Genomic DNA, 16,911 nt, shown 5'->3' on the forward strand with positions numbered 1-16,911 from the left:
CCTTATATCTCCTTAAATATACCATGTTCTTTCATGCATCTGTGCCTGTCCTACATACTTATCTCCTTGCCTATAACATCCACCTTACCACTGACAAACTCATATTCTACCTCCAAAACTTAGCTCAGATGTTATCTAAAGGAATCCTTCTCTGATCCTCCTACAATACTCAAGAATTCATCTCTCTCTCCCTCTGCAAGATCTCTATACTATTTATACATTTAGATGATTGTCTGCACTTAACATTACAATTTTATTTACAGGTCTGTATCCCTTCTAGGCTACAAGTTTCTTAAGTGTAGAAACTCATTCCTATATCCACAGTGCACGGTAGAATATCAGACACAGAGCAAGTACTCAATAAACATTTGTTAAAATGGCGGGGGGTGGGGGGGGGGATGTTGAACAAATTGTGCCAAGAATGTCAGAATACAGGGTATAATGCCAGGCTTCCCCAGGTCCTAATCTAGGCAGTATATGAACTCAGCACTCACTTCACACACAGTCATACTGGGGCATTCTTCCATGTTATCTTTTCTGCATTTCAGCTAATGAGCCTACCGGACCTGATGTAAACTTGCCAAGAACCATGTAAAATGTTAAGCACTAAAAATTAAAACAACAATTATGAGTATGGTTCAGGCTAGCAAGTTGCAAAATAAACAAAGCAGGAAAATGTGCTACACTCAGTTGTTGCTAAAGTTGACAGTGAAGCAGGAAGAAAAATACCCAAACTCACTGGACAACAGTTTAAAAACCACTGTTTATGGAAATGATAAATTTCAGTGTTTAGTTTGTTTTGCATGGTTGTATATATTTGTATTAATCTGGGAAACCACTCACTGTCCAAACATTACATTGATTTATTAAACATTTTTTAATTAAACATTTTAATAAAACTACAAAAACAAATATGTATCTGTCCTTCCACACAAAATATAATCGGCTGTAGCTTATCACAAATAGATCAACAAAAGAGAAAAAAATCGTTCGTAAGCCTAACCCACCATTATGTACTTACAAAACCCTGAATGCCCATATATCCGAACAAAACTGTATTTCGAAAAGATACATGCACCCCTAATGTTAATAGCAGCACTATTCACAATAGCCAAGACAGGGAAACAACCTAAATGTCCACTGACAGATGAATGGATCAAGAAGATGTGTTATATATATACAATGGAATATTACTCAGCCATAAAAAAGAATGAAATAATGCCATTTGCAGCTACACGGATAGACCTAGAGATTATCATACTAAGTGAAGTTAAGTCAGAAAGAGAAAGACAAATACCATATGATATCACTGTTACGTGGAATCTAAAATATGACACAAATGAACTTAACTACAAAACAGAAACAGACTCATACAGAGAACAGATTTGTGGTTGCCAAGGAGGAAGTGGGGCAGGGGAGGATTGGACTGGGAGTTTGGGACTAGCAGATGCAAACTACTATATATAAAATAGATAAACAACAAGGTCCTATCATATAACACTAGGGAACTATATTCAATATTTTGTAATAAACCACAATGGAAAAGAACATATATGTATAACTGAATCACTTTGCTGTACAGCAGAAACTAACACAACATTGTAAATCAACTATACCTAAAAAAAACAAAAAACAAAAAAACCTCTGAATGCTCAAATGCAAAAACAATTGAAATGATTCACAAAAGAAGTTGTAAAATCTTCCACCTAGTGGCTCTTGCTAACCTATTATCTGAGTTTCACCTGTGAACTTACTGGTTTGGATTAAATGACTTAAAACTTCCCTTCACAAATCAAAACTGCAAGATAACATTTGATACCCATTAGGATATCTATCAAAAAAACAGAAAATAACAAGTGCTGGCAGGGATGTGGAGAAACTGGAACCTTTGTGCATAGCTAGTGGGAATATAAAGTGGTACAGCTACTGTGGAAAATAGTATGGCAGTTGCTCAAAAAATTAAACATAAAATTACCATATGATCTATCAATTTCACTTCAAGGTATATACCCAAGAATCAAAAGCAGGGACTTGAATAGATATTTGTACCCTCATGTTCATAGCAAGTTATTCACAATAGCTGAAACGTGAAAGCAACCCAAGTGTCAATCGATGGATGAACATATAAATAAAATATGGCACATACATAAAATGGAATATTATTCACTCTTTAAAAGGAAGGAAATTCTGACACAAGTATGCTATAACATGAGTAAACCCTGAAGACATGCTGAGTTAAAACAAGTCAGTCACAAAAAGGAAAATACTTTGTGATTCTACTTACATGAGGTTCCTAGACAGTCAAAATTATAAAGACAGAAAGTAGAATGGTGGTTGCCAGGAGCTGGGGGGAGGGAGGATGGGGAACTATTGTTTAATGGGTACAGAGTTTCAGTTTGGGAAGATGAACAACTTCTGGAGATGGATGGTGGTGATGGTTGCACAACAATATTAATGGACTTAATGCCACTGAACTATACACTTAAAAACAATGACTACAACAGGGAGATCAACTCAATGCTTTGTGATGACCTAGAGGATCGGATAGGGAGGGTGGGAGGGAGGCTCAAGAGGGAGGGGATATGGGGATATATGTATACATACAGCTGATTCACTTTGTTGTACAGCAGAAACTAACACAACATTGTAAATAAAGCAATTATACTCCAATAAAGATGTGGAAAAAAAAAGTTAATCAGAAAAAAAAATGATTACAATGGTAAATTTTATGTTATAAATATTTTACCACACACACGAAAAATCCCTTTCAGCTACCTTTAAAAAGCAGCTACTTTTTCTCTTCCATATTAAACAATATTTCTCACAGAAACTGAACTGCTTAAATACAGCCAATCAACAAACACACATTCCTTCCCAGAGTAGGGCCTACTCCTCTAGGCTTATGTGGAGCAAGTAAGAAACAAGAGTTTTCTGTTTTCTGGTTTTATTTTTTCAAGTCAACTTTACTGAAGTATATTTTTTAAAAAATAAAGTGCACCCATTTTAAGCATACAGTTAAAGGCGTTTTGACAAATGTATACATGCACGCAAGTAACACCAAAATCAAGATAAAGAACATTTCCATCACCCTAAAAAGCTCCTTTGTGTGACTCAACAAGCAACCCCTCTTCCTTTGCCCCCACATGTCCATCCCATACAACTACTCATCTGCTTCCTATTATTATAGTTTAACATTTCATAAAATTTCATATAAATAAACTCAAACCGTCACACTATTTTCTACTACTATTAGCAATGTATGAATCCAGCTGCTCCATGTCTTTGCCAATACTTGGAATTTTAAGTCTTTTCAATTACAACCATCCTAGTGGATGTATAGTTTGTACCTCAGTGATTTTTGTGTGCATTTCCGTAATAATGTTGATAGGCATCTTTGCAAGTGCTTATTGGCATCCATGTATCATCCTTTGTGAAGCAGTTATTCATAAATTTTGCCGCATGTTTTATTTGGGTTATAAGATTTTTTGTTTTTTGTGTTACAAGGATTTTTTTATACTTTTTAAATAGCAAGTCCTTTGTCAGAGATAGATACATAGTTAAGTTTCTGTGTTAAGTGTGAGGTAAGGATCAATATAAATTTTTCTTCCACCAAGGTATACACTATTTCTTGAAAAGACTATGTCCTTTCCCCACTGAATTACACTGGCATCTCTACCAAAAATCAGCTGAATATATATGTGAGTCTACTTCTGAACTCTAGTCTGTTCCACTGATCTACATGTCTACCCTTGTGCTAATACCATTTTGTCTTGATTATTGTAGCTATATAGAAAGTCTTGAAATCAAGCACTGTAAGTCCTACAACCTTGGTTTTTTTCAAAATTGTTTTGGCTGGTCTAGGTCCTTCGCATTTCCACATGACTATGAGAAACAGCTTGTCAATTTCTAAAAAAAAAAGAAAAAAAAGAAAGAAAAAAGAAGTCTGCTAGGACTTTTATTGGCATTTCATTAACTCTATAAATCCATTTGGGGAAGACTGACATCTAACAATATGTCCTCTTTTCCACAAACATGCTATATCTCTCTCTCCATTTACTTAGGTCTTGTTTTATTTCTCTTGGTAATGTTTTACAGTTTTCAGTAAACATGTCTGCATATATTTTGTTAAAATATATCCCTAAAGTATTTCACTATTTTGGATGCTATTGTAAATGAAATTGCTTTCTTTATTTTCCAACCATTAATTGGTAGCATAAAAAATTATACTGACCTTGTATCTTGTGACTTTGCTAAACTCACTTATTAGTTCTAGTGGCTATTCCACAGACTCCTTAGGATTTTCTACATATGCAATAAAGTTGTTTGCAAACAAAGAAAATTTTACTTATTCTTTTTCAACCTGGATGTCTTCTATTTTTTTCTTGCCTTATTCCATTGGCTTGGACCTCTAACAGAATGTTGAATAACAGTGAATGCAAGCATTCATGTTTGTTCTCAATCTCAGAGGAAAAGCATTCAGTGTCTCACCATTAAATGTGATATAAACTGTTAGTTTTTATAGATGCCTTTAATCAAATAAAGGAAATTCCTTTTTATTCCTAGTGTGCTGAACGAGTGTCAAATTTTGTCAAACTTTTCTACACTTGAGATAACATGATTTTTCAGTTTTCTTCTACTCACATGATGAGTTTAATCAATAGGTTTTTAAATTTTAACCTGCATTGCATTGCTGGGACAAATCCCTCCTGGTCATGATGTATTCTCCTTTTCATATATCAATAAATTTGCTAATATTGCGTTAAAGATTATTGGGTCTATGTTCAAAGATTATTGGGTCTATGTTCACAAAGATATTGGTCTGTACTTTTCTTATTATTTCTTTGCCATCATAGCGACAGTGACCTCATGAAATGAACTGAAAACTGTTCCTTCATCCACTTTTTTTGGGGGGACGGGGGGAGTGGCGGTAAGAGTTTCTGTAAGACTGGCATTGCTTTTTCCTTAAATATTTTAGCTTCTTGTTTCATTGCTTTTTGTTTGTTCATTTTCTTTTATTGATTTCCCTTTATTATTTCCTTTTTTCTACTTACTTTGGACTCACCTTGCTCTTATTTTTCTAACTTCTTAAGATACATGCTTAAGTAATCGATTTTGGACCCTTCTTATTTTTCAAATAAAAGCATTTAAATTTTGATATTTTCTGCTTTCATCACTCAGCTCAAAATATTTTCTAATATCCCTTATGATTTCTTCTTTGACCCAGAGGTACTTTAAAACTATATTAATTTCTAAACTTTTGGGATTTTCTAAGTATCTTTTTGTTTTTTATTCCTAATTTAATTCTGCTAGTCAGAAAACATACATCTGTAAAATTTCATCATTTAGAAGGGATTAATATCAACTTAACAGCTCATATAACTCAACATCAAAAAAAAAAAGAAACCCCAATTAAAAAATGGGCAGAAGACCTGAATATTTTTCCAAAGACATACAGATGGCCAATAGGCACATGAAAAGATGCTCAACTTCACTAATTATCAGGGAAATGCAAATCAAAACCACAACGAGATATCACTTCACACCTGTCAGAATGGCTATCATCAGAAAGACCACAAGTATCAAATGTTGGAGAGAATGTGGAAAAAAGGAAACTCCTGTACGCTGTTGGTGGGATTGTAAATTGGTGCTGCCACTGTGGAAAACAGTATGGAGGTTACCCCAAAAAGCTAAAAATAGAACTACCATGTGATCCAGCAATTCCACTCCTGGGTATATATGTATTAAAAAAAATGAAAACATTAATTCAAAAGATACATGCACCCCAATGTTCATACCAGCATTATTTACAATGGCCAAGATATGGAAGCAACCTAAGTGCCCATCAACATAGAAATGGATAAAGAAGAGGTGGCATACACACACAATGGAATACTACTCTGCCATAAAAAAAAGAATGAAAGTTTGCCATTTGCAACCACATGGATAGACTTGGAGGGTTATTATGCTTAGTAAAATAAAACAGAGAAAGACATATACTGTATTTTATCACTTATATGTGGAAACTACAAAAATAAAACAAACTAGTAAATATAAAGAAAAAGAAACAAACTCACAGATATACAAAACAAACTAATGGTTACCAGTGGGGAGAGGGAAGTGAGGATGAGCAAGACAGGGGTAGGGGTTTAAGAGGTTGGAACTACTATGTATAAAATAAATAAGCTACAAGGATATATTATACAGCACAGGGAATACAGCCAATATTTTATAATAACTATAAATGGAGTATTACCTTTAAAAATTGTGAATCACTGTGTTATACACCTGAAACTTATATAATATACCACATCAACTACACAATTAAAAGACTGTGGATTTGTTGATTTCTCTTTTTAGTTCTGGTAGTTTTTGTTTGGTTTTTTTGAAGCTCTACTTTTGGGCACATACATTTATAATTCTTAGATGTTCCTGATCAATTGATCTTTTCTTTTGCTGTATGCAATATTCTGTTAAGGCCATTCAGTGAACTATTCATTTAGTTATTGCATTTTTCAGCTCTACAATTTTCATTTGGTTCTTTTTATAGTTTCCATCTCTGTATTCAAATTCCCTATCTCTTCATTCATTCATTATTAGAATATGTTTTATTTTAATTCTTTCAACATATTTATAATGGCTGTTTTGAAATTTGTGTCTGCTAAATCCACTATCTGGGCCACCTGTTCCACCTGATTCAGGAGCTAACTCCAACTCTTATCTAAGCCATACTGACATCAATCTCTTTAACTTCCTTCACTTCAAGGCAAGCTCCCCATAAAGGTTTCTCTAAGTAATATACAATGCTAAATTCCAACAAAAGTACTACAGGCATACCTCAGAGATACCACAGGTTCAGTTGCAGACCACTGCAATAAAACGAATACCGCAATAAAGTCATGAATTTTTTAGTTTCCCAGTTCATATAAAAGTTATGTTTACACTATACTGTATTAAGCGTGCAATATCATTATGTCTAAAAAAACAATGTTATGTACCTTAATTTAAAAATACTTCATTGTTAAAAAATACTAACCATCATCTGAGCCATCAACTAGTCATAATCTTTTTGCTGGTGGAGGGTCCTGCCCCAGTGTTGATGGCTGCTGACTAATCAGGGTAGTAGTTGCTGGTAGCTGTGGCAATTTAATAAAATAAGACAAAGTTTGCCACGTCAACTGATTCTTCCTTTCCTGAACAATTTCTCTGTAGCATGCAATGCTGTTTGATAGGATTTTACCCACAGAATTTCTTTCAATAGTGGAATCAATCGTCTCAAACCCTGCTGCTGTTTTCTCAACTAAGTTTATGTAATATTCTAAATCCTTTGCTGTTGTTTCAACAATCTTCACCTTCACCAGGAGTAGATTCCATCTCAAGAAACCATTTTCTTTGCTCATCCCTAAGAAGCTACTCCTCAACCATTAAAGTTTTGTCAGGAGTTTGCAGCAGTTCAGTCCCATCTTCAGGCTCCACTTTTAATTCTAGTTCTCTTGCTGTTCCCACTCCACATCTGCAGTTACCTCCTCCACTGAAGTCTAGAACCCCTCAAAGCCATCCATGAGGGTTGGAATCAACTTCTTCCAAACTCCTGTTAATGCTGATGTTTGACCTCTTCCAGTGAATCCATGAGTGTTCCTAAAAGCATACGGAATGCTGAATCCTTTCCAGAACACTTTCAATTTCCTTTGCCCAGATCCATCAGAGGAATCACTATGGCAGCTCTATCTTTATAAAATATATTTCTTAAATAGTAAGGTTTAAAAGTCAAAATTGTTTGTTGATCCATGGGCTGCACCATGGATGCTGTGTTATTAGCAGGCATGAAAACAACATTAATCTCATTGTACATCTCCACCAGAGCTCTTGGGTGACCAGGTACAATTTCAATGAGCAGTAATAGTTTGAAAGGAATCTTTTTTTCTGAGCGGTAAGTCTCAACAGTGGGCTTAACATATTCAGTAAACCATGTTGTTAGCAAATGTACCTTGGTGGTCAGAATGTTAAATGAGCACTGGCTTCAACTTAAACCCACCAGTTACATTAGCTCCTAACAAGAGAGTCAGCCTGTCCTTTGAAGCTTTGCAGCCAGGCAGTGACTTCTCTTCTTTAGCTATGAAAGTCCTAGATGGCATCTTCTTCCAATAGAAGGCTGTTTTGTCTACACTGAAAATCTATTGTTTAGTGTCACCATCATAATGAATTATCTTAGCCAGATCTTCTAGATAACTTGCCGCAGCTTCTGCATCAGTACTTGCTGCTTCACCTTGCACTTTGATGTTATAGAGACAGCTTTGCTCCTTAAACCTCACGAACCAATCTCTGCTAGCTTCAAACTTTTCTTCTGCAGCTTCCTCACCACACTCAGCCTTCATATAACTGTAGAGAGTTAGGGCCTTGCTCTGGATCAGGCTTTGGCTTAGGGGAATGTTGTACCTGGTTTGATCTTCTATCCATACCACTAAAACTTTCTCCATATCAGTAATTTCGCTTTCTTATCATTTGTATGTTTAGTGGAGTAGGACTTTTAACTTCCTTCAAGAACTTTTCCTTTGCATTCACAACTTGGCTAAATGTTCAGCACAAAACACCTAGCTTTTGGTCTATCTCAGCTTTCGACATGCCTTCTTCACTAAGCTTAATCATTTTTAGCTTTTGATGTAAAGTGAGAGATGTGCAACTCTTCCTTTCACTTGAATACTTGAGGGCCACTGTAGGGTTATCAGCTCGCCTAATTTCAATATTGGTGTGTCTCAGGGAATAGGGAGGCCCAAGGAGAGGAACAGAGAAATGCAGGAAAGTCCGGTAAGTGTAACAGTCAGAATACAAACAACATTTATCAATTAAATTTGCAGTCTTACATGGGCATGGTTCATGGTACCCCAAAACAAGAGTAACATCAAAGATCGCTGATCACAAATCACCATCACAATTATAACAATAATGAAAAAGCTTGAAATATTGCAAGAATTATCGAAATGTGACACAGAGACGTGAAATGAGCACATGCTGTTGGGAAAATGGTGCCCAACAGACTTAACACAGGGTTGCCACAAACCTTCAATTTATTAAAAATGCAGTATCTGCAAAGCACAATAAAATGATGTATGCCTATACAATATTTAAAAGGTCATGTGATATCCTGAAGAGAACATCTATTAACCCATAGACCTGGATTCAAATCCCAGATCTGGTTCGATAACCTCAGACAAGTTACAAAACCTTTGATCCACTTTCCTCATATCTCTTTCATAGAGTTATCATGACAATCAGCCCTAAGTGTACACCAGGAAAACTAGTCATCAGTATTTATTTACCACCTGTGTCCAATAGACACTTCTTGTTTATAGTTAAGTCATTTTGCAAATAATTTACAGAATAAATAATAAAAGGATTGTGGGGAAAAACCTTGTACGAGATATTTCAGTAGGAATTTAAACAAAGCAAACCCAAATTTTCTATATTTTATATATATAATACATATTTAAAATAGTCAATTTTTCTGGTTTTGAAGGTATGTATATCAAATGGTCAGTATCTTTTGAATGTAAGTGCTTAAACTGTCGCGCATGAAACTAAAACATCTATCTTGTAAATACTGATTCCAGATTTCCAATCTCTAAAATGTTCTACTTTATTACTTGTGGGTTTTTCTTCCTTATATTTTGCTATCAAAAGGCAATGCTGATTCCAGATTATAAATATATATTTAATAGATTCCAGCATATTATTAATTCTTGTTCTACTTTTCAAAATGCAATACATTTGTAATTTTGATGGCTCAGAATTTTGTTGAAGGATGGCCACCTCTGCTCCATAACTGCAAAAAACATTTTCATATTTGGTTTATAAATCCCAAATAGAATGATGAATCCAATTAATGCTTTCATTTCTATATCATTTATTTTCTTGTAAGCACTTTTGTTTACACATCAGACTTCAGGATCTGTCCACTTATGAACCATATCAAGTGAATTTTGGTGCACAAACATCATAAAAGATGAAAAATACTGTAACATGACTTCCTAGGAAAAAATGGGATGATTCAGATTCTAGTCACAAAGTACTGAATGATGAAGACCTTCTTGTTGAATGACTAAATGGATGAGAATAGCATGTATCTTTTTGTCCTTAGAAATATATCACTAACTCAGTATTTCTTGGGTTTGGGAAAACTAATCTATAATATCATCCACTCAATTTCACCATCATAATTAGAGTGTTGCTGTCTGTATTTAACTTCTGATTCTACTGATAACAGCAAACAATTTTCCTCTATCAATTTTCATCTCTTTGTCATTATGAGCAGAAAAAAAATACCTAAACTCTCAACTATGTTCAATGAAAACTAAAAGGGAAAAAAACAAAAAAAGACTAGACTTAAATGGCATCTGCAGACTTTTATTATACCTTCTTGAACGATGCAATACTTTGGGCAATACAATAAGAAAACTGAAGGATAATAGTGATAATTTCGTTACTTCATTGTCCTTCTACATCATTCAATCATTCTGCTATATTCTTGTTATTTTAGTAGTTGGGCATGATGGAGAATAACTGATGGGTAATGATGAAATAATTCTTAAGATGATGATAAATTTTCTAACTGTGCTTTGGAAGACTTCTTTTTAAAGAATAAAAGTCATAAAGTAATAATCTTAACAAATTACAATTACTCAAAATACATACTCAAAAACGAAATTGGGGGGGGGGGGGGGCTTCCCTGGTGGCGCAGTGGTTGAGAATCTGCCTGCCAATGCAGGGGACACGGGTTCGAGCCCTGGTCTGGGAAGATCCCACATGCCGTGGAGCAACTAAGCCCGTGTGCCACAACTACTGAGCCTGCGTGTCTGGAGCCTGTGCTCTGCAACAAGAGAGGCCGCGATTGTGAGAGGCCCGCGCACCGTGATGAAGAGTGGCCCCCACTTGCCGCAACTAGAGGAAGCCCTCGCACAGAAACGAAGACCCAACACAGCCAAAATAAATAAATAAATAAATAAATAAGTGAAATTCTTTAAAAAAAAAAAAAAAAAGTGAAATTGGATCCAACAGACCCTGATGATATACTAAGGGTTAAATAAAATATATATGAAATATTCCCTCCTCCATTATTTGATCACATATTATTTTGTATTAATCTTCTAGTATTCTTTCTCATCTCCTACAATTTCTATCAAAGAGTATGCTAATATGCACATAAAAAGATGATCATCATCATCTGCCATCAGGGCAATGCAAATCAAGCCCATTATACAATGAGATACCACTTCACATCCTAGGATGGTTACAGTAGAAAACGCACACAATAAAAGGTGTTGGGAAGGATATGAAAAAACTGGAAGCCTCCTAATTGTTAGAGTAAACTGGTGCAGCCTCTTTAGAAAACAGTCAGGGCAGTACAAAAGATTAAACATATGACCCAACAATTCCACTCCTAGAGAAATGAAAACATGTCCAAGAGAAATGAAAACATTACGCCCATACAAAACCTTATACACAAATGATCATAGCATTTTTCATAACAGCCAAAAGTGAAAACAACCCAAATGTCCATCAACTGATGAACAGATAAACAACTGTGATATACCCATACAATGAAATGTCATTCAGTCATAAAAAAGGAATAAAATGCTGCTATATGCTACAACATAGATGACCCTGAAAGCCTTACACTAAATGAAAGAAGCCAGACACAATAGGTCACATATTGTATGATTCCATTTATATAAAATGTCCAAAATAGTCAAATCCATAGAGATGGAAAGTAAATTACTGGTTGCCAGAAGTTTGGAGGATGAGGGAGGGTACCTGTTAATGAGAAGTGGGTTTCTTTTTGGACTGATAAAATGAAAATGTCGGACTTCCCTGGTGGTGCAGTGGTTAAGAATCCGCCTGCCAATGCAGGGGACACGGGTTTGAGCCCTGGTCTGGGAAGATCCCACATGCTGCGGAGCAACTAAGCCCATGCACCGCAACTACTGAGCATTCACTCTAGAGCCCACGAGCCACAACTACGGAGCCCATGCATCACAACTACTGAAGCCCGCGCGCTCTAAGGGCCTGCATGCTGCAACTACTGAGCCCACGTGCTGCAACTTCTGAGCCCGTGTGCTGCAACTACTGAAGCCCACACACCTAGAGCCCGTGCTCCATAGCAAGAGAAGCCACTGCAATGAGAAGCCCGTGCAACACAACGAAGAGCAGCCCCCCCTCACCTCAACTAGGGAAAGCCCGTGCGCAGCAACGAAGACCCAACACAGCCAATAAAGAAATTAACTAATTAATTAATTAATTAAAAATGAAAATGTCCTGGAATTAGATAGTAGCGGTGGTTGCACAACTTTGCAAATATACTGAAAACCACTGAATCACACACTTTTAAAGGGTAAATTTTATGGTATGTGAATTATATCTCAATAAAAAATATTTTTTAATTAAGAAAAAAACTGGAATCAAGGAGCTCCAATCTAATATAGTGGTATACCCAACAGAGACAAAAGTCACTTGTCACAAAGCAAAGTAGATGGTAATGCCCATAAAGAATTCAAGTTTCTTGATTTCAAGCTGTTTCCTGGCTTTCCTTTGGACCACGTTAGTCTTGATAAAAGTTCTAAATAGTCATTAATGTCAGAGTAAGTCAAGCAGTTCACCTACCCAAAGAATAGGAACTCCAAAGTCTCTCAAATTCAAAGTATATGTGAGTTAATATTAAGAAGTAAAATAAATTATCTTGACCCCTGGCTTGCTGATCAAAAGAAAAGGTCTGAGTGAAAAGAAGCAAAGTGACGATTTCTAGAACATCTAAAGACCAGCCTTTAATTTAAAACAGCAAGAGAATTAATATACAATTAGAAAAGTTTCCTTAAGAAGAACAGAACAGCTACTTCTTAGTTAACTAGGAAAAGACATGTTTATTCTTGTGATAAACACGTATTAAACATCTGCTATGTATCAAATATTATGCTAGGTGCTATGGGCCTATGAAAATGAAAAAGACCCAATACTTGTCAATGAAAAACTCACAACTGGGTGGAACAGATCAAAATACAGATAGCTACACCATTTAGGAGCTGTAACAGTGGTATATTCAAAGAACTATGGTAATAAAAAGAAGAAAGAGGTGAAAATAGGGAGGGAGGGAGGAAGGAAAGCAGGAATGGAGGAAGGGAAGGAGGAAGGAAAAAGGTGAAACAAAGAGAAAAAGGAAGGTTGCCTCCTTTCAGAGTAATGCTGACACTTGAGCTGGGCATTAAACAATGAGTAAAATAGAAAGAAAGACTACCTAGATACAATGAAGAGTATGGGCAACAACATGAAGATATTTAACTGCATCATAAATCCAAAAACAATGGTGCAGTATAGCATCAATATAAAGTTCAGGGAGATGAAGCTGAGGGCTAGGGTTGAAAATGTGGCATTAGAGGTAGGTCTGTGTGTTTATTAGTGTACCATAGCTTAAGGCAGCAATGTAATAGATGGAGCAAAGGTAAGCAGAGATTAGAGGAAGGAGACAATTAGAGGTGACACAATAATCCATGTTATATATCATTAATTATTTTTTTAAAATCTCATTTCTTCTAATTACTTTGTTTTCATATAAAAACCCAGAATCTCAAAACATCAGTGATGATGTAAGGAATCAGATGAAAGAATGGATTAGGTTCTAAACCCTATATAGATCAGGACAGTACTACATACCTTCTTATTATAAAAATCCACAGTGAAGCAGAAGCTCCTAGGCATGTCTCATGTCCACAAACTGGCTGGAGACAACACAGAAGCCCTACTGTTCCAGCATCAAAGCAAATGGTTAAACTCATTTCACCAATTTTCTCTTAACACACACAAAAAAGGATCAAATGGAAATTCTAGAAACAAAAAGTCCAATAATTCACCAGATGTGACAGAACAGAGTCAGAGAGCCAGAGATCTTGAAGATAGATAAGTAAAAATTACCCAATATAAGGAACAAAAAGGAAAAGAATAAAGAAAGCCAGAATGACCTAGGAAACAATGTCAAATAGTCTATCATATTTTAATTGGACACTAAAAGCGAAGGAGAGAAAATGGGGCCATATTTTTTTTAAAAGAAATAATGACCAAAAATATCTCAAATTTTGAGATATCTCAAATTTTGAAGGGGATGAAAACCCCTTCTTATTGATCCTAGATTAGCAAATTCCAAGCAGAATAAAGAAAACCACACTGAGGTACATCATAGACTGCTTAAATCTAAAGATAAAGAAAAAAATCTTGAAAGCTACCACAGAGGAGGTAGGGTTGGGGAAGGGCATATTACATACAAGAAAATAAAAGTATATTATAAATGACAGCTGACTTTTCTCCAGAAATAATGGAGACCAAGGATGATGGAACATCTTCAAAGGTCTGAAAGATGGGGAAAACCCAAAAAACTCAGTATTCCACACCCCCAAAAAATATGAGGATGAAATAAAGACCTTTGCAAGTAAACAAAAGCCTACAAAATGTGTTGCCTACAGTCCTGCACTACAAGAAATGCCAAAGGATGTTGTTAGGCTAAAGAGGAAAGATATCAGATTGAAATTTGGATTTATAGAAAAGAACATCAGGAAAGATAAAAATTAGGAAAATATTTTAGTCAAAATAACTTCCTTAAAACACAACTAACCTTTTAAAGCAAATAAAACAAATCCTAAGGTGGGATTTATGATGCAAGGAGAAGTACAAGATATGACAACAGCACAAAGAAAGGGATGGGTAGATAAATGGAATTATACTGTTGTAAGGTTATTACACTTGTGAAACGGATGGGAAGAGGTAAGTAGTAAGTGGTATGAAGTGTGAGGTGTAAAGTGAAAAGTGGTATAATATTACGTCGAAATAGACTTTGATAAGTTAATAATACATACTGTTAAGCTCTAGAATGACTACTGAAAAATTAAGAAAAGGAGCATATAGCTAAGAAGTCATTAGAGAAAATAAAATATAATACTATATTTGATTAACCACAAAGGTTGCAAAAATGAAGCAACACAGAAAAAAAAAAAAAAAAAAAAGAACCACCAAACCAATAATCATATTAAATACAGACTAATAAGCACTCCAATTAGAAGGCAGAGACTGTTACACTGAATTTAAGAAGGAAGAGACAATGGCTACATGCCGTTTATAAGACACACACTTTAAATACAAAGACATTTATAGATTAAAAGCAAAATACTAGAAAAAAATATACCATGAAGTTGCACAAGAAAGCTGTAGTAGCTATATTAATAACAGACAAAGTTTCAAGACAGAGTATTTGAAGAAATTAAGAAGAACATTTCATAAAGATAAAAGAACAATTCAACAGGAAGATTAAACACTCCATACATAAATATTAATTTGAAATGGATCATAGACCTAAATGTAAAAACTAAAACTATAAAACCTACAGAAGAAAACAGAGGAGAAAATATTTATGACCTTGATTTCCTGGACAGGACACACAGTCGTTAATCATTAAATTAAAAATTAATAAATTAGACTTCATCAAATCTAAAACTTCTCTTTTTAAGACATTATTATGAAAACAAAAAGGCAAATCACATTTTGAAAAAATGTTTACACAATATAAATCCAAGAAAAGACATATCTAAAATATATATAAAACTCTTACAACTCAGTAATAATGACAACCAAATTTTAAAAGAAAAAAAATTGCAAAAGACTTTAAAAGAACTTTAAGAAGTGAAGATATACAAATGACAGCTAAGCACATTAAAAAGATGCTCAAAATCAATGGTCATCAGGAAAGTTCAAAATAAAACCATTATGAGACACTACATCACATCCTCTAAAATGACTAAAATTAAAAAGAGAGGGCTTCCCTGGTGGCGCAGTCGTTGAGAATCTGTCTGCCAATGCAGGGGACACGGGTTCGAGCCCTGGTCTGGGAAGATCCCACGTGCCGCGGAGCAACTGGGCCTGTGAGCCACAACTACTGAGCCTGCGCGTCTGGAGCCCGTGCTCCGCAACAAGAGAGGCCGCGATAGTGAGAGGCCCGCGCACCGCGATGAAGAGTGGCCCCCGCTCGCCGCAACTAGAGAAAGCCCTCGCACAGAAACATAGACCAAACACAGCCAAAAATAAATAAATAAATAAATTTAAAAAAAAAAAAAAAAAAGAAAGAGAGAGGGAACTCTATTCAGTACTCTGTAATGACTTATATGGGAAAAGAATCTTAAAAAAAGTGGATATATATATATGTATAACTGATTCACTTTGCTGTACAGCAGAAACTAACACAACATTGTAAATCAACTATACTCCAATAAAAAGTAATTAAAAAAAAGATAGGTAATATCAACTGTCAGTCAGGATATGGAGCAACTGGAACTCACATGTCTTGCTACTGGGAATGTAAAATACACAACCACTTTGGAGAAAGATTTAGCAGTTTCTTATCAAGTTAATGTTCCATCTACCCTTTGACATAACAATCGTTCCATTATTCAAGAGAAACGAAAGCATATGTCCATAGAAAACTTGTATAAGAATTTCTTAGTAGCTTGTTCATAATAGCCCTACACTGAAAACAACCCAAATGTCCACCAACAGATAAATGGACAAAAAATTTTGGTATATTCATACAATGGAATACTACTCAGCTATAATAAGAAACAACTGACATATGCAATAGCATCACAGACATTTTGCTGAATGAAAGAAGCTAGACACAGAGTATATACCAAATGATTCCATTTATGTGACGTTCCATTATATGAGATTTATGTGACCTAATCTGTTATGGAAAAATCTACTATGGACTTAAAGATCACTATCTAAAACTGAGGCCTGAATACAACTTTGTTTTAAAGACTGAGATAATGCATGTAAAATAGCCCCCTAGTCTGTAAAGCTATATACAAATGTAGACATTATTATTAACTT

At 35.2% G+C, this 16,911-nt stretch overlaps 1 protein-coding gene across 7 annotated transcripts in view; it reads right to left on the bottom strand.

The window, feature by feature from the left end:
- FOXJ3 (forkhead box J3) overlaps window positions 1–16,911 on the bottom strand; it is a 127,351-nt gene that overhangs the window by 54,661 nt on the left and 55,779 nt on the right. The window lies entirely within an intron of this gene.

This window comes from Balaenoptera musculus, chromosome 1, assembly GCF_009873245.2.
Source record: "Balaenoptera musculus isolate JJ_BM4_2016_0621 chromosome 1, mBalMus1.pri.v3, whole genome shotgun sequence".
In the NCBI taxonomy this organism is placed as follows: Eukaryota; Metazoa; Chordata; class Mammalia; order Artiodactyla; family Balaenopteridae; genus Balaenoptera; species Balaenoptera musculus.